The sequence below is a fragment of the Coturnix japonica genome, chromosome 7 (assembly GCF_054131305.1).
Source record: "Coturnix japonica strain WE chromosome 7, WE-NBRP24, whole genome shotgun sequence".
Lineage (NCBI taxonomy): Eukaryota > Metazoa > Chordata > Aves > Galliformes > Phasianidae > Coturnix > Coturnix japonica.
In genome coordinates this window covers 12,332,788-12,351,040 of record NC_140669.1, presented here as the reverse complement: position 1 = coordinate 12,351,040, position 18,253 = coordinate 12,332,788, and the positions used below count along the sequence as shown (strand labels likewise).

Genomic DNA, 18,253 nt, shown 5'->3' with positions numbered 1-18,253 from the left:
TGGTCGAAATGGGCGCTCACAGTTAAAACACACTTCCCACCAACTTGTTTTCTTAAAAAAAAAAAAAAAAAAAAGAATAAAAAAAAATTAACCTATTCAAGTTAAACTAAAATGTCAAAGACAGCTTAAGGCTTACTCTCACCATTCTGCGAAATTAATGGTTTTCTCCCCAGCAGATACAAAAAGAAAAGCCTTGAATAAGGATAAAGCTGCTAAACTCCTTTCATATGAAAAAGAACACTTAGAAAGTGAAAAGAAATACATCCAGTACAAAGATCCTGGTACCTACAGTTCTAATTTGTATTGTTTTCTCTTGGAATATTTATAATTGCAGTGAGGTGACAGCCAAACTCAAATAACTGCAAAAGGATGGAGAAGGACGTGCAGGTGTGTTCGGGCAGCCGTGCCCAGTGACAGTGCTGCAAATGCTTCCCCTGAACACAACGGGGACCCAAAAGAACCCATTTCCAAGTATGTTTTCTAATTTGGGCACCCACTTCCAGGCACAGGGACCTCTTTTCAGTGGCACAGAAAATTCAGAAATCCAGCATAACTTTTAATACTCTGAATTTCTGAATGACAGGATAACAGCTTTCCTATGGCACATTTTAGCATTTGAGAATTTGGGGCTTTTTTAGAACTTAAAGGGAACAGAGTGTGCTTTTAGTAGTACTAAGGCATGAATGAAGGAAAGTTCAGTGGCCTCTCCCACACTATGCATTATCTCATAAGTATTAGCTTCCAACTGGAGCTGGCCTGCAGAAAATTGGACCTAGTGGTGCAGTCATTTGTTTGCAGTCATCCCAGTAGGAAAAGCTACAGAGCTCCAGCTCTCAAGGCTGCCACGCAAGATCCGATCCTCACCACTCAGGCACCAAATTATCAGTGAATTTATCTAAGATTCCTTGTATAGGATTGGCTGTACACATGGGTCAAGCATCATGCACTCTGCATGCACTGACAGAGTCATACTTAAGCACACACATGCACATGTGCAGTGCTTGCCTCTAACACAACGCCTTCTCCAAGTTGCTCACACCAGTATTTGTTGTTCATTGCTATCATTTCATTTAGCGTTGTTTTCATTAATTCCTGAATACCTCCTGTTGTTTCCCTTTTCTTTGAAAAGGCCTTGGGAACAGCGCTGGAGCAAACAGCAGCAAACCCTAAATACCACTTCATGCTTTGTGGTAAGTTGTCCAAATGCGCAACTGTTTAAAATATTTACCCAGGTATACAAGGGGGTTACGCAGCACTCGAACAATGCGCTGGAATCTTTCCCATCAGTATGAGAGCAGACAAAAAGCAGAGGCTGCTTAACCTCAATGTCTCAGCAGCAAGTGAGAAGTGCAAATATTGCATTTCTATAAAGCCCTGGAAGCTTCATAGGAATGGAGTGGCAACTAATTAGTTTGATGCTATAGTCACATCTAATGTCCCTAAGTAGCTGCTTTGAAAAAATCTGGCTGCCTTGAAATCCTTGGCCAGATTATTAAGTGGAGGCTTTGTGGCGAAGCAATAGATAGGTGTTTGCTGCACAAATACATACAGATTTTGGTGATTGCTTAGTGAATCCACTGCCTCCGCTAATCTGCACTGGAAACTTCCCTCTGAACAGAGCACTTCTGCTCTTCAAAAGCATGAAGTATTTGTGTACCTTTCAGACTACAGGGCAAACAACTGCCGTACAGTAGGCCACCAGCCCCAAGGGAGGCAGCTGACTGGGTGTCCTAATCTCATGAGATCTGGGCAGATGCTCTACCATGTCCTTAAACAAAGAAGGATGGGGACAGAAGACAGGAAAATACCCTTAAAAAGTCAAACTTGATCTAAACAGGAGTTTAAAAAAAACCAACAAACCCAAACATTTTGAACTCATGTAACAAAGTGATCATATAACCCTTCCCCTGCACAGCTGGTCCTATTGCCCCAGAGCTCCCATGGCTCCTCTGCAAGTACATCACTGTAAGGTACATTATGGTGTGAGCCTTTAATTGCATTAAAACCATAAAAGCCAGAGTAAAAAATGATCTTTTGCCATAAAAGTTCCAACTGCTTTTAAAACAACACCAAATCCTGATCGCTATATACCACTGCGCTGCCAAAAACAGAGATCTTATCCAAATGGGATTGCAGCACTCAGTGTGACGCTGGGGAATGCAGGCTGCTGTGTATTGGATATCTGAGGTCAAGTTCTGTTTTCTTTTACACAAGTATAAACTGGAGTAGCTTCATTGAAATGATGCCAGATTTATACTGGCATATGCCTCCAGCTCAAATTCCTCTACGGCTCAAATTTTTCTCTAAATGAATGACCTAACACAAACAGTATTTGTCCATCTGTATACATCCCCTTTGACACACTGAAAGAAAAAAAAAAAGACATTGAAAGGAAGTTGGAAACAGTCCTCGAGATTCTGTTTTTCTCTGAAGAACAGCAGTTGCATTTCTGGGCACTTCAAAGCCACAGACTTGAAGCAATAACAACATTTAAGCTCAAGTGAATCTTACCTCACCTTACTTTACAGATTAGCTCTTCCACAAACATACACAGAGGCCAGGACATACGCAAACCCACAGAGATCAGTTCATCTTCAGTGGATTGGGTACGTTTAGTTCTACAGATAAGTCACTTTTTCAGTCAAGTCCATTTAGAGTGGAAAAACCACAATGAATCTCATTCACTTCTTAAAAGTTGTGGGTTTTGCCATAACCTTCAGCATGGCGTTTTTACTGCAATTCAAAGGTTGACAGGTGTCAACATTTCCTGCAGTCCCAGCCAAAACACAAATCACCCTCCCCACCCCTCACGAACACTGACCCAAACCAGTTCACCAGCGGCAGCTGCTGTACGCTGTGAGCAGCGCGCAATGCAAACATCCCAGCACGACAAGCAGCTACTCAGCACATCATCCTCTTCAGGTGAATGTGCAGCACAGATTGCACTTAGGGCTCCTATTTTAGTGAGGTGAGTTAGGTTTAGACCTCAAAACTTTATTATTATTTTTATTATTATTTTTCTCTTTGAAAGGTGGGTAGCTACAACAAACAGATCAAATCAATCTTACAACAAATCACTCCACCCCACTTCTGTGTATTTTGAATTTCATGGCTTATTTACTCTACTTTTATTTTTTGGCACCAACTCCACAGCGCGTGCCAATGTGATATCTGTTGAAATGCTCCTTTATGGAGCATGCTGGTCACACATCTACTTCCACAGCCTTGTGCATCCCGAGCACCTCAGCTGCAATAAATAACGAGTAATAATAATGGATACGGCAAGGGGGGCAGACAAAGTTTTACAACCACTCTCTTTATCTATAAAAGCAACGAAATCAACACACGCGGGTGAGACACTGATTTATCCGAGCACAGAAGTGGGCGTAAAAGTTTGCAGTGATGGAACCGTATGGAACACGTGGAGTATTTACAGGAAGGGGCAAGTTTGGGGGCAGATCCACTGTTCTGCCACTCCGGGACATTGGCTGGCTCACAACCGGGTACCAAAGGCCTACCCGGGCTGGGTTGGGCTGCGCACTCATCCCGGGGCGGGCAGAGCGCAGCGCAGAGCCATCCCATTAAGTTTCTCAGGCCCGGCTGCAATGAGTGAAAAATAAAATAAAATCCCTTAGCCATCGCAAAAGAAGCGGCAGGATCGCTGCTAAACCATCCCGAGCCCCTACCCTCCACAAGTCAGGTTGCCCAGGAAATGATGGCAATCACTTGAGGCAGAAAAGGCATCTAAATGAGCCCATCTCCCTCCCTTCTTCTCCGATTGTTTTAAAGCCACCGAGTCCCGGGGAAAAAACTCTCAACTCCCTAAGTCCTTAATAGGATTGGAGTCCGGGTCTCTCCGAGCCGCTCCTCATCACACAGGGATCAAGTTGCAGCAGGGAATTTTTTAAATTCCTCGGCAAATATACTTGTCGAAAGATTGCCCCTCCCGGGGGGGGGGGGGGGCGGGAGGTTGACAAGGAAGGGGGGGGGGCGGGGGGGTTTAAGTTAATAAAATTAAAATAACGAAAAGGCGAACTCAGGGGTGGCCATGGGGAGCTCCGGGACCGGGCCGGGCGTTCTCCGGTGCGGGGACGGTCCCCGCAGCCCCCGGGAAAAACAATGGTCCCGGAGAGAGCGGAGGAGAGAGCGGTCCCCACCGGGGGGGGGGCACAGCGGACAGACGGACACACACCGCGCTGCAGCGCTCCGCTCACCACAGACGGGGGGAGAAGGGGGGGAAGAACATGCACGGGTGCGACCCCCCACACAAAAAGGAGCCCCCCACCAAATTGTCACCCCCTCCCCCATCCCCGGCCCGCTCCGGCACGGAGCATCTCCGCCAAAAGCGGGAGGAGAGGCGGAAAAGGAGAAAAGAAAAAAAAAAAAAAAAGAAAAAAGAAAAAAGAAAAAACCAACAAAACCAAAAACCCCACACCAACCCAACAACAAAACCTAAAAAAAAGCACAATGAAAAGACACAATAAGCATCAACTTTACCCAAAAAGCGGAGCAGCAAGTTTTCAGCAGGCGAGCGGTTGCTGCGGAGCAGAGCTACTCCTCCGGACCCCCATCATAAACTTGGGGGAGGGGGGCGTGGGAGGGACTTTCCCTCCGTCCTTCCCTTTTGTGCCTCTCCCCTCTCTTTGCTCCTCGCCAAAAGCTGCGGCGGAGCGCAGCGCGTTGCCGATGCGGAGCGGCCCCGCGGAGCCGTGCGGGGAGGCCGGGGTGGGCCCGCGGAGCTCCCGCTGCCCATCAGCCCATCGCGGGACGCGGCGCGCACACTCGCACGTATATAAATAAATATATACACACACGCAGGCTGAAGTTCGGCGGCTTGCGGGGAAGAGGCTGGAGAGCTTTCAAAGGAGGACTGGCTGCAGGGTTTGTGTTTTCTCCCTCCTCCCTTTAAAAATAACGAAGGGGAATGAAAAGCTTCGCACACTTTCGGTGTGGGAGCAGCGGACCTCTCCGGATCTCCTCTCTTTGCCCCCCCCTCCCCTTTCCATGCCCCCTTCCCCGGGCAAACCGTGGCGGTTTGGTGCGGGATTATCCCACCTCCGCTCGGCTGGAGGACATCTACAGCAAAACCCCCAAACCCTCTTCTTCGGGGAAAGCTGACCAACACACACAAAAAAAACAAAACACAAGCAGAACCCCAAACAACAAAACTTTGGCCTCATGTGGACGCATCCACGCAGGGGCGGGATGGAGCTCGAGGTGCCTTTCTCCAGCTCTTTTTTCCTCCTCCGCTTTTGTGTTCTGAACATCTTCCACAGCTGTAACCTGGGCCTGGGCCATTGGAACGTCCTCCCTGGGAGAAGTGTTCGTTAAAGACTGCTCCCTAAGTGCAGTGACTGACCTGGCCAGAGCACACTGCTCTGTTTAATCCTTGTCTTTTGGGAACAGAGCTGCAAGGAGAAGAAAATATCCCCAAACATACCCCTCTGCATCCCAAAAATATCTTCACTTTTGCACTGATCTGATGCATTAACGTTAATACCAATGAGGAATGCAGCAGTTTTAACTTGGACCTTGGCCAGACGGGGCTCGTTACTTGATTTGTTTTGATTTCTTTGGCTATGGAATTTATCAAAAGTTTAAAACACAACCAGATGCTGCTAGGGAGGGTCGCTGTGCTGTACCCTACAGCAAGCTGAAACTCACCGGACCATTGGGGTATCTGACTCCAGCAGGGTTATGTCCAGTTCCATGGCAACCGCATGCCACATCAGCCCCCAGCTTCACTTTCAGTCCCTTGGGCACTGTTAACATTTGCCAGCGGATTTGCCCAACACACAGCCCAGGTCTGGGCAAGAAGAGAATGAGCTTTATGCCCCTTGGAAACCTTTCTGTACAAAATACAATCTGACCGGACCCCACGCTCGGTATCTCAATTTAAATTCTAAAAACCTGCTGCTAACTAAGTGCCTTCGTTCTGAATGCTTGTACACCTCTTTTCTCATAGAATCATTAAGGTTGGAAAAGACCACATCATCTCGTCTGAACACCATGTTATTGTATGACATTAAAAGGCTAACGCTTGAGAGTGACAACTGGCTCCCCATGCACCCCAAAACGCCATTTATTCCATGCAGATACTCCAGGGAGACAAGGCAACAGGTAACTGCACTAATCACCAGCATTATGACTTTATCTTTGTCTGAGACTAGCACCAGCATGCACCCACTATCTCATTGGAAGTTCCCTCTTCCCACCATGGCACACATGCATCCTATTCTGAGCCAGAAATACAACCTTTCGCCATGTGAATTTTGTGATGCAAGGGGTTTCACTGCTGAAGAGAGCACTCCATTACAGAGAGAGAGAGGGGTTTTGGTTACCAGGAGTAGGAACAAACCAAGCCTTTGATCTCAGCAAACAAAGCACACTTGTGCACCCAGGTACTTCACTGGGGGTGGATGACCTACAAACCCGGGGGGGTGGGATAGAATAAGAGGTTTTTGGATCAATCAGAAACTGCTGGAGAATAACGGTATGTGAGATATGGCTTAAATTCTTGCTGCAGTATTAGAGTATATATGCACCTAGACTGTAGTCAAGAACTTTTTTAAAATCAAAAGAAGGAAATAATGGATTAATTCAGAGCAGTTCAATAGTCAAGGACTGTTTTTCTTTCTAGAATTCATACGTGAAAATCCTTTAGAAAAAGATGATTTTTAAGCCTGGGGGAAGCTCCTCCTTTTTGTAGCAGGATGATGGAGGGTGACGGCTGGGGCTCTTTGAGCACCTCCAGTTGGCTTTTACATTATCTGACCACTGTAGCTCATCCGTCCTTCTCTCTCCTGCTCTGCTCATTGAACTGCCCTCTCTTAATCTTCCATAGGTGTCTGAGATTAAATAGATGACAGAATGACTGACATTTGGTATACATAAAAGAATCAAAATATGAACAAGGGGTCAAAGTGCAGCTCTTCCCTCTGCTCTTCTCTCTGCTCTTGTACAGCTTGATGGGGGTGAAACCAGGTATGGATTTGAAGATATGTGACAATGCACAGTTACTATACCTTGCTGTAGCACGAGTGTGTGGGTATAGAGGAAACATTCAGAAAAGTTCTGGACTAGGGAGATGGGTTTTTAATCATAATAAAAAAGAAAAGAAGAAAAAAAAGAGAAGAGGAGAAGAGAGAGAAGAGAAGAGAAGAGAAGAGAAGAGAAGAGAAGAGAAGAGAAGAGAAGAGAAGAGAAGAGAAGAGAAGAGAAGAGAAGAGAAGAGAAGAGAAGAGAAGAGAAGAGAAGAGAAGAGAAGAGAAGAGAAGAGAGAAAAAGCTCTCAATAATAAAAGATTGACATACTGCCAGCTCTGCCATTGTTAATCTGGGGTTTGTCCCACTTCCGTTAGGTAAGTGGAATGAATATGATTAACCACGGGGGAAGCAAGACCAGCTCAAAGTGGGGAACACATGGGGCTTTTAAAACGTTTGGTTATTTTATATATATATATATATATATATATATATATATATATATTTAATTAAAGAAGATATTTAAATAAAACAGCCCAAAAAAACCAAATGGGGGGTGATCTGCTCTGTTCTGCTGATATCTATGAGATTTATTTCTATAAATCTTCATAGATCCTCATAGTAAATTACAAAGCCCAAATGAGTATTTCAAAGGATATTCATAGATAGAAGCTACCAGAAAACAACATCAACAACAACGACAAAAGCAACCAGCTTTAAACACACATCTTTTTTTGAAAGAAGACAATAATTACATATAGGATGATCACTAAGAGCTAGAGGCCTAAAATTTCATGCAATTCATATCTTTATGGCATCTGGTTTAAGTCCAAATGGAAAGTAGCACTTGATCAGTTCTGCCCTGATTTAAACAGCTGTATCAGCTCTGGGGTCAGTGACATTGCACAGAGTCTGAATGCATCTTCATGACTCTAGAATATAACTAATTTCAATGCTATTCAATAAATTAAGAACTTTGTGTACAATGCTGGCTCAGAATTTGCTGGGAGAATGGGGAATATTTTTTTGGCACAATACATTGCCTTCTTTTTTTTTTTTTTTTTTTTCAAAGTAGCCTCTTACCTGGGGGAAATCGTAACTGTGTGCAGTGAGACAATACTCATCAGGATGATATGCAGCTTTGATTCCTATCTGCCTCAGTGTATGTGTTGTCTCTTGTTTAAAGCTACAGTGGGAAGTTCCTTGAGGCAGATGCCATTTTCCTGCATTGTACATTTTGATTAAGCCCTATACTTCTTTCTCTCTCTCTCTCTCTCTCCCCCTCTCCAAAATGTATCCAAGAGAGTAATTAATGCTAATTTTCTGATAGCTTTTTTCTCTCTTCTTCCTTCCAATGGAAGGGTCAGTTCTTGCCATGTTTAATCTTTGCTGCATCTGGAATACAGAGCTGATACCATAAGCTTTTGTCAAGTTTTTCTGTGGTTATGAAAGGTTACTTCCATGCTACATCAGCAAATGAGGCAGTACTTTTATTTGCTACAAAACCAGCCTGGAAGCCTGCCTTTCATTACAGAGAGCGTGCAAGAGCTTATTAAATCTTAACCAAACTGCAGAGTCCTACTAAAACAGGTCTCACGTGATTCACGTGACTACAGACATGGAAAGTACTGCTTGTAAAATGGTAAAAGCAAGCCATCTGAACGTGCATTGTCCACAAATGAGAAACATAGATGCCATCCCCTACCTGTCTTGGCTGAAGGACAAACGTTTCTTCAAAATGCAGAGTGTTCCCCGCAGCTTTCAAGAAAAGTCAGACCTGGTTTGCTCACAGACGGCAAGGAGTCCTTTCTCTAGTTCAGATCTGAAACAAAATCAGATTTTTACTATGAGAAGGAGCTCAATGATCCAGCTACCAAACTATAGAAAGTTGAAGATGGAAAGTTTAGGTCTGGGTCTATGCCTCTCACAGAGCTTCCAGCTATAGACAAGGAGTGGCACACTGTGATAGACAAGTTTCTTCCCCAGGCCTAGTCAGGGGGTGTTGTGCCCTTAGGAGGGAATGAGGGCTGGGAGTGGGATGTACAAAATTGTAACTGGTCCCTGTGTGTAGCATTGCATGAAGAGCTGTGAAGAGCTGGAGTTAGGCAAGGTACAGAAAGCAAAACTTCATAAGAAGTTCGTAAGAGCTAAGCTTGTTGAAGTCTGTACTTGCATTAATTCACTTCAGAGATGGAAGAGAAAACATAAATACATATTAAATTTTGCAGAAAAACAGAAATCTTTATCAATAGAAAATGGAAAGAGTCTGGTCCTGTGTGGAAAAAGGATTTGAACTCAGTGATCCTTATGGGTTCCTTCCAACTAGGGATATTCTGTCAGTTATACATTATCCTATATTGTAGTGTACATACTTCATCAGTGTATATACACTGATAATTTTCATTAAGCTGCCGTGATTTTAGGGCTATTAAAACATTATCGATGGTGGCCAGTGATTATAGAAAAAGGGGAAAACTTAGTTTGGGCCTTCCCATCACCAAAAATCTTTATCCACTTAACCTTTGCAGTTCCATAAATTTAATTAGAGTGCCTCACGCTTATCTCAGGCGAGGCCAGATAAAGAGTCTCTGATAAAGCTGGAAAACAAATCCCAATTCTTAGACCAAAATTCAGGCTACTAGATATTACTGTCTTAAGAAAACTGTTTTGTCAGAGCTCAGAGTTGTATCTTCACCTTCACTTTCAGAGGATATAAAGTGTTTGAAAATACCTCACCTTATATGCTTTTGTATGTCACTTTTTTACTTTTTCTAAGTCTTTCAGAGGCATTACAGATCTTCTAGAAGATGTTTCAGCAAAAACATGGAGGCTGTAAAGGAATAAAAAGTTTAGAAACAAGAATGTGACCATATTATCCATACCTCAGAGCTCTTGTGTACTGAGGGCTCCTCTCTCCAGACTCCTCTAAGGGTTGCAGAGCAAAAGGTAAAGTTGTATACATGGTAGGATTTTTGGACAGAGCTCCTATTACTCCATACTCGATTCTTCAGACAGATAGTCTGCATTCTTTGAAAATCAGATGTCTGTGAGTTATCTCAACTCAGGCAACCATCACACCCATCCTTCTCTGTAAATCTTAACTAATGTTGATGATGATGAGCAAAAAAAAAAAATAAAAATCAGAAGGGCCTTGAATCCCTAAATAATATCCCTCATATGCTACTGCCCACAGAGGTCCAGACTATTTTTGCTGAAGAGACAAGTAATGTTTGCAATCATGCCTAATATATTTCAAATCAGTTATATTGTTTATAGATTGCTTATGTCAAAACCTGTGAATTCTCCAGTGTGCTTTAGGATTTATGCACTCTACTTCTTTGCAAGGTTTGTTCTTATTTGTTGCTACCTGCAAAAATATATCTCTTGGCCCCAATTCACAGTGGAACAATGTTAGGTCATTATTCCTTGAACTGTTAGGCTGTAAAGAAGCAATTTCTCACTAACCTGTGACACAGGAAATTGTGATTCTGATGTCAGGTCATTTCTGGAGTTCCTTTTACACCAATCTGTTTTTCTGTCAGCAAATGACATTTATGTATTATTTCCAGGAAGTGTAGGCTTTAGTATTTTCATATGTATACCTCCAATATTTCTCTTCTGCCTCTTATTCTGCATAGCCTGGAGCTTTAATATATGATGCAACTGATAAATAAATATATTTTGATTGATAGTGCAAATACCTGGTAGCTGAAACTAGTGCTACTTTAAAGTACTTCTTAGAATAGTTGGGTTTCCTGCTCTTGTTTTCACAGAGATTTTCTTTTATGAAGCATTGCAGTGAATGATTAATGCTTGGATACCCCTTCCTGAGTTCTACTGAACTCAAGGTGCTTCTCAGTGCTCCTTGTGAAGGGAGCACAACCAAAACTACCACCACAGCAAGACCTTATACTCTCCTTTATAGGGTTTGGTGTTAGGAAACACAGTCACTATTTGGGTTTAGAACTAATTACAATGAGAGAACAGATACTTTTACCAACATACTGCAACCCAGTGCAGAGTTATTGTACTCATTTGAAACTTGGTGACACGTAAAACATCTGACAGATAAGTGTGCATGTGTTTTACAAATAAATATGCATATTGACTACCCAAGCAACAGTACACTGGCAGAATACGTTTTATGCATACTTGGGGAATGGATGCTATAAAGTTACACATCCACAGAGACAAAAGTTATTTCCATTGAAATTCATAGCATCAAACCTTTCCACAGAACTCAACCATTTCTCTCTCTCTTCTCTTCAGTATTGCTTTTAAGGATAGTAAGCAGAGACTCCTCCTGAGAAATCCCAAACATTTACAAAGCAGAGCCTAAATACTGTTTCCTTTGCACACAGGAGAGGATCTGTGTATGTCTCGTGGGCTAAGCAGATGGGATACAGTTCTCAGTGGCAGATAACATGCTAGATTATGTACCTTTATGCAAGATAAATGTGCAGCTTCTATAAATTAGAATCACACTGAGCACAACCACAGTGTGTCTTCGGCATAAGTGCAGTACCTATTTAATAACCCAAGAGAATCTGTTAATGTACTTACAGAACAAAGAAGGCAGTAGAAGGTGACCAGCAAGAACCACATAAACTTTCACTGAAAGACTGAAACACAGTTCTAGCAGCATAAAAATCCCATTTCTACCAATAAACAAACTGAAACCAAAGAAATTCCAAGCCAGGACTTCCAAATTCAGAGTGGGCAAATCTAGAAAACACACAGTAGTAACAACCTTACATGAAGCAGAAGAGCGATGATATTACTAATATTCAGCTTGTTAATCCTTGATTGCCTCAACATTAGCCTTAACAAAAAAAAAAAAAAAAAAAGCATTGATATAAAATGTAGGATAGAACTGGTTCAGTAGTCATATGACCTATTAATAGTCTAATTAATCTTCTAGTATCACTGAACAATCCTCAATTCCAGCTGGCAGAGCCAGTACGACATAACCTACATACGAACTGCAGCATGGTGAGAATGACAGAGAACTTGGGCACTGCATTGAGCATCTCGTTAAGGAGCTGTTGCTCTCCTTTTCCTACATAGCTATGCAGAGAGAGAGTTGTGCACAGGCTGTGTCATACGCATTCAGCTCTTACTGTGAATCCCTCCTGGGAGAAGCTGTGTTTTCCCCCAGCCCCAAGGAGATTATTGGGACATATATGGCATGAACACCCCTATACTGACTGCAGATTACAATCAATACAAAGAGCAACATTCCCTTCTGCAAAGATTATCTCAAGGTGCTGACAAACACTAAATATGGCCTACTAGTCCTGACTTACTAATAAATCTTAAATATCAGAAATAATAGCCATTAAAGTCCTTCCATTATTCTGTCCCTGTGCCCCAAGCAGCAGCAGGGCCCCCACAAAGCACAGCTGGTAAGTCATAGCATCCTGGTACAACCCAGCAGCTTATTCCATCCTGGGGCTTCTCCCAGCAGACCTCCTACAACATAGCTGAAAAATGTGCAATATTCTGATATCAATATATTTAACCTAGCAAATGTTTACTTATGTTGCAATAGTACTTTTCCCCTCCCAGGTGATATATACGGCCCAATCTCCGTGTTTCGTTCCGAATATTCTCTGGCAAGCATCCACTTTCTCCAGCTTATCTGAAGAGCTAAATGCTTAAAACATAGATTCAAATCCAGGTTGCTGATGAGTTCAGAGAAAACCCAAAACAAATACAGAGTGGTCAAAGTCCCCACCTTGTGCTCCATCAGAAAGATGTCCAAGCAAACATCATCTTCTCCCATCTCACTGAGGCATCACTCAATGCTGACTCAGAAGGAGGACAGCCATCTCCTGAGCCACTGTGGGCACTGTCTGTGGCTCCTGTGGTCCTACTGCTCAAGCCTGTCTAGGTCCCTCCGTACAGCATCTCATCCCTCTGGTATGTTGATGGCACCCCACAGCTTGGTGTCATCAGCAAACTTGCTGAGGGTGCACTCAATCCCACTGTCAGTGTCACTGATGAAGGTCTTAAAGAGTATTGACTGCAGAGAGTCTGGGATGCTACTTGTCACTAATCTCCATCCAGACATTGAGCTTTTGATCACCACTTTCTGGCTTCAATCCTGCAGCCAGTTCTTTGTCCATTTAATAGCTTACCCATTATATTATATATTACCCATATCTTTCCGATTTGGAGAGAAGGATGTTGTGGGGTACTGCGTCAAAAGCCAGACTGAAGTCTAAACAAATAACACTAGTGGCTCTTTTGTCCATTGATGCAGTGATCATCACCATAAAAGCCCACCAGATTGGTCAAACAGGATTTACCCTTGGTGAAGCTATGTTGGTTCTTCTGTATCACCTCCCTGTCTTCCATGTGCCTTAGCATAACTTCCAGGAGGATCTGCTCCATGATCTTTCCCAGCATAGAATATCCACAGTTCTTGAACACCTCCAGGGGCAGAGACTCAACCACCTCCCAGGATAACCCATTCCAGTGTCCGAACACTCTTTTGGGGAAGAATTTTTTCCTAATATCCAACCTGAACCTCCCCTAGCACAACTTGAGGCCATCACCTCTTGTCCTATCACTGTCACTTGGGAGACTTTTGAGAGTCCATTACAACAGGAGCTAAGTGTAGGCTGCTATCTCTGCTCTTTTACGCACACTAAGATGCATGGTTTCACTGCGTGAAGGTTATGAAGAAAGGAAGCAGCAGGTAACTCCCTGGGTTGGAAATCACATACATGAAGACTATTTTACAGCATGCAGCACAGACACAGTTGTGGTGCAGTGCATGGAAAGAGAGCAAAACCCACAAGAGGCAGGTCTGATTGAGTGAGCTATGGGGATCCCTCTGAAGCTTTCCATGCTGTGTTCTCTGCACATACCACATCTGCTTCAGAAAGACGAAGGTCTATTTTAGGCACATTTTATGGAGTTTTAAAAAATGTTATTGGGACTATATTTTGTATCCCTTTGCCAGTAAAGCCAGATGACTGCACCATGGGCTAGATCTCCAGATGGTTTAAATCATCAGCCTTGCTCTAATTTGCACCAGCAAAGGATCCGGCCCCATGAGTCCAACAAGGTAGATGGAGCTATAAAGAATACACCAAATGAGTTTAAATAGCTTTTCTAAAAAAAAAGTCACAACAAGACTTTCAGTGCTACACATACGTATAAGGTCTGTTGAAATAGCGTTGCCAATCCCAAGCATTCAAAAATCATGAGTTGGACATGAGATTGGCTTTGAAAAACCCACAAGGTCAATATATATATATATAGGTTATATATATATATATATATATATATATATATATATATATATATATATCTGTGAGCAATAATGTCAATGGACCTTTTTTGGTTTGCATCTGTTAGGGTTTTTTGGGTGTGGGGTTTTTTTTTTGGTGTTTATTTTTTGAGTGTTCAGGACAAACTCTGGTCACGTTTTAAAGGTTTCTGTATGGTTTACTTTTTCCCTGCTTGGCAGGAGCAGGTCTAGGATCTTGCTGCTAAGAAAAGAAAAAAAGAAGGGAAAAAAAAGAAAGAGAGAGAGAGAAAATGAATCTCGTGTAATTGCTTGACTCCAGAAACTGAGCTTTTAAGAAGAATATCATGAGACTCATGATAAAATCATGAGAGTTGGCAACACTATTAGTGAGCTGGAAATGATATAAAGCTCCCACTTCAGCAGTCTATAAAGGATCGGACTTTAAGTCATAAGCTTTTTATGCTCAGAAAACCTGTCACTGCCTTAGGACTGGCCTTTTCATTGTCACAAGTCTTCAGATTTCCATTAGATTAGTTCAGTTTCTAGGGACCTTCTGTTTGTGCGTAGTCAAAACAATATTTGGCAATGAAAGATTCGTGCAGCAAATTACAGATGGACACAAATGGGAACAGGCTTGAAGCAGGCTGTGAGCCTGGAGGAAAGGCTACGTCTGGGGAAAATGAGGTATTTCCACCCGGCTGCATTGGCTGGACTTGTACGAATCCCTGAAGAGCTAAACCCTCCCTGAGAGATGAATCTGCAAAAGCATACTTTACATTAGCAAACCAGAGAGATCCTGGGGGGAGAAAGAGCAAATAAAGAAACCAGAAGAACTGCTTTGGAAGCCTGACATCTTCCACAGCCTGCAGCAAAGATCCGCCTGTCACTGAGGTGAGGGAGTTCCTGGCAGCATGGGGCAGTGGGATTTTCCTGATTAGCGTGTCCAGCCAGTACTAATCCACGGCGACAGGAGTCACTGACATCAGATGTGTGGAGAAGCAAAATCCAGGATGCAGCCAGCTCTGGGCACCATTCACAACACCAGCGGCTGGGTAACCTTTGTGTGCCTGCCTGCTGCTGTCTGAGGGGTCAGCCCAGCTGTAACCGCCTCCAATTAGCACTGCAAGATACCCAGATCCTCACCAAGGTCACAGAAAAGTGGGAGATCGTTCTGCGCCTTTGAAAGCCTATTAAGGAAGCATTGATCTTCCTAAGTGAAAGTTGGAAAGACTGGCATCAGACTTAGGAAAACAGATAGGGAGAGGTGTGAATACATCACACCTCACTTCGGCTGTTAAAAGGCCCGCATTGCTTTGGGAACAGCACATGGCAAAGCTGACACTTCCAGAAGAGTAATTGGTGATTTGTCTTTCTATGTGGAGCTCACCCTCTAGAAGTGGAATCTCAGGTACCAGGGGCTGCTACGTGCCTGACAGAGCTCAAATCCCCATCACTGTTTGATGTGGGCATTTGAAATCAGTTGCACTGTGGTGTTAGGTGGAGAGACCTTGACTTTTAAACAGCTGATTTACTTTCTTAGCACAGACCGCCTAGGCAGGAGAGCACTGTAGGAAACTTAGTGACTGGGATGAGAGAAGTCCACACTACTGACTCTGATCTCTCTTTACACCAAAGTACAGCAGGAGAAAAGAAAACATTTTGTGCAGTAGTGTTGGTCTTTTTGAGATGCCACACGTTCAGAAATCCCAGAGAGCCACGTGGATGTCCTAGACTTGGCCAATACACTCCTTGGAGAGTCACAAAGTACTTGTACAGTGCTGTGAAGATGCAAACTGCTCTACATCTCATGCTCTTAGGAACCACGTGCCATACTTGTGTACATAGTGAAATGCCAGCTTGATGCAAAGTAAGTGCTATAAATAAGAAAATTAGCTCGCTGAATTGCAAACAAATTGGTGAACGGTGCATCACCATATTCATTCTGCTTTTAATGTTTTGTTTGTACGTGAAGGTTCAACTGCAAATCTGGCAGTGAGATGATGCTCATTAATGGACCGGAAAGGGTATTAAAACTATGACGAGCTGCCATCTAGTGGAAAAGTGGAGATCACATCTCAGCCAGACACTAGAGGTGCTAAAAAAACTGTTCTCAAATCTGCTAGGAGTTGAAAAAGCTACTTTGGAGTGGTGGGAATTGCACGTACAAGGATCTCCACAAGTTCAGGCTGGCATTTTAACCCTTGAGGGCAGCGTATCTGCGCAGAAATTTACAACACATTCACATATGCTCATAACATTACATATGTGTGTGTTCATGAATGTTTAAAATATAATAAACCAGAAGACCCTGGAGCTAAAGCGACCTGGTGTACATCGTGTTGGTGATTAGCATCCTGTAACCATTCTAAAGTCCAGGAACACTGACTGCCAGGAAAGCCCTCAAGACAGCAACTCCACTGGGTGGAAGACACCACAGCAGCTGTGGGAAGATGTTATTTTTGCAGAGACCTGCTTAGCATAGACTATCACTAAGGGTCAGCGCTTCCCAAAAAGTATGCTGCTTTCTTTTTACAGTAAATACATTCATAGGGGTTTAATGAGTACAGTACCTATTATCACAGGGCCATCTTGATTTGAAACCAGCTTGCTTCTGCTGCCTGGATCCTTGCTTTGCCTGACCTGCAAAAGTAGAAGTACTACCAAATCACTGCTGAATTGTCCTACACGTCTCAATCTCTCCACCATGGCCTAGGCATTCAAAAGGGAACATAGGTAGGATCCAGATCCTATTCAGTATCTAAATTCTGGTCTAGGCAGAGCTGGTTGGCCTGTTTGCTGCTGTTGGTTTTACTCAGATGGGCAATTCCACGCCATGCAAAGATGTATGCAACGATTGGATCTTGTTTGCTTGCTATGGGATGACTTATCTACAATACAAAGTTTCAGGCCTAAGTTTAAACGCAAAGGTAATTGCTGCAAGTCCAACTCTGCCATCTCGTGGTGACTTTAAAGAGGTACTATTTAACGTAATAAGTGGGATTAACTGTATATGCAGTACAGGAAGACTTCTGCTACAGTTCCATTAGCTAAAATATTTATAGGAAAGGCACCCATCTACATTTATAGGAATATTTCCATCTTTCAATTAGATAGAATAAAGGGGGGATTTTCTCGGTAGCTGTTTGCTTTATATTTTTCCTCAGCTATTGAAAGGCTGACATTTGTTTCACATTTGCGAGGAGCTGGCTTGCAGTCAGGTTCTCTTCCCGTTTCTCACGCAATGGCTCCATGCTGCAGCGCCTGGATTATAAACAGGGGAGCATTTAAACTCAAGCAATTTCTTTTCCTCCTCACTGAGGTCTACGCAGGAGCCAAGTTTTAAACAAAGCGGTTCAGTCAATTATATGCAAAAATTATTATAAAGCAAAGAACCATTTAAACTTTTTGGACAACAGATACTTGCAGTGTGCCAAGAAGCAACACAAACTGTTGTCCTCACTGAAATGAGTGACCTAGCCTGCCGCCCACTCTGGGACCAGATATTTCAGAGGAAGAAGCAAGAAACTCTGTTTTCAAAGAGTTGCCTCAGTCTTTTCCTCCCTCCTTGCAGAGCCAGTAGTTGGCAAGGCACAGAAAACAAACACCTTGATTTCACTGTGACGATGCAGACACACCGTGCATAACAGCGTGAACTTCCCTTCACCCTGCCCTCCTCCCAGGTGAGTCTCCAGTTACGAGATCCACAATACAAGGGTTGTTCAACAGCCCACCACTCTGTCAGCCTTCATTTCCATCCCTGCTGTCCAGCGCTCATTCATGCACAACTACTTGCTCCACCTCACTTCTTTCTGCTGCTGCCCTCAATACTGATGTGCACATTCTTTTCAGATGTAGTGAGGAATTGGGGTTTGGAGCTTTGAAGCCACATCAAATTATCTCAGGCTTTTGAATAAATAAACCCAGATTAAAAGCTTTAGTGCAAAACTTCTCATTGCTTTCCTTCACTTTTCCCTTCTTCCACTACCGTAATTTACGCATCTAGAGATGC

At 43.2% G+C, this 18,253-nt stretch overlaps 1 protein-coding gene across 8 annotated transcripts in view; it reads right to left on the bottom strand.

The window, feature by feature from the left end:
* The window catches only part of GLI2 (GLI family zinc finger 2), a 187,188-nt gene that overhangs the window by 168,683 nt on the left and 252 nt on the right, over positions 1 to 18,253 (bottom strand). The window contains exons 2-4 of one of the 8 annotated variants that reach the window (XM_085553241.1): positions 16,815 to 16,884; positions 9,720 to 9,813; positions 8,689 to 8,805 (exon numbers count right to left, since the gene is read on the bottom strand). The gene's annotated coding sequence lies outside the window, so the exon portion shown is untranslated. Of the gene's footprint in view, positions 1 to 4,497; positions 5,017 to 8,688; positions 8,806 to 9,719; positions 9,814 to 16,814; positions 16,885 to 18,253 lie in introns of those variants that run through there. The other 7 variants (XM_015868814.3, XM_015868812.3, XM_015868818.3 and 4 more) reach the window with 7 other exon arrangements.